Here is a 592-nt window from a genome sequence, read left to right as displayed (position 1 = left end):
TGCAGTGATGTTTATTTTACAGGTACCCGCAATTTTAAATACAGAACTCTGAAGAGGAACAGCTACAACCTCCCTGTACACACATCTCCCCAGAAAAGTTCCTCAGCTGGAGGGTGTATATAGGTCAAAGGATGTGAAATCCAGCATTCGTTTTTCTAGGTTCTCAAACAGGGTGAATGCTGGAGTTCTCTGAAGACCTAGCATTAATGGAGGCTGAGGAGCAGATTCAGGGGAGGGAGAGAGGGAGGCAGGTTTGAGGGGAAAGACTATTAGACTCATGAAATATTTAATTCAGGTCTTCGGCACTGTTAGAATAATATGATTTTATATATAATAATTAAAGTAGAGCTAAAATGACTATAAAAAGCAAAGGAGTTGTCCACTTATCCAACAGAGATATGCACACGGTGAATGAGCAAATCCTGACTTATAAGACTTAATGCCAAAGAACAGGTTTTCACGTTGTTGAATAAAGTACTGTTCTGAATACATATGGATTCTTCATTTGACACATGGAGCTGTTGCGGCTTCTCAAGGTTATTGAGCTAACCCCAGGTTCAGAAAGCTTCGGTCACATGCCTGACACCCAGCT

The sequence above is a fragment of the Talpa europaea genome (genome assembly GCF_964194135.1).
Source record: "Talpa europaea genome assembly, chromosome: 15".
NCBI lineage: Eukaryota > Metazoa > Chordata > Mammalia > Eulipotyphla > Talpidae > Talpa > Talpa europaea.
The sequence above is the reverse complement of the archived record's forward strand: the minus strand, read 5'-3'. Positions refer to the sequence as shown.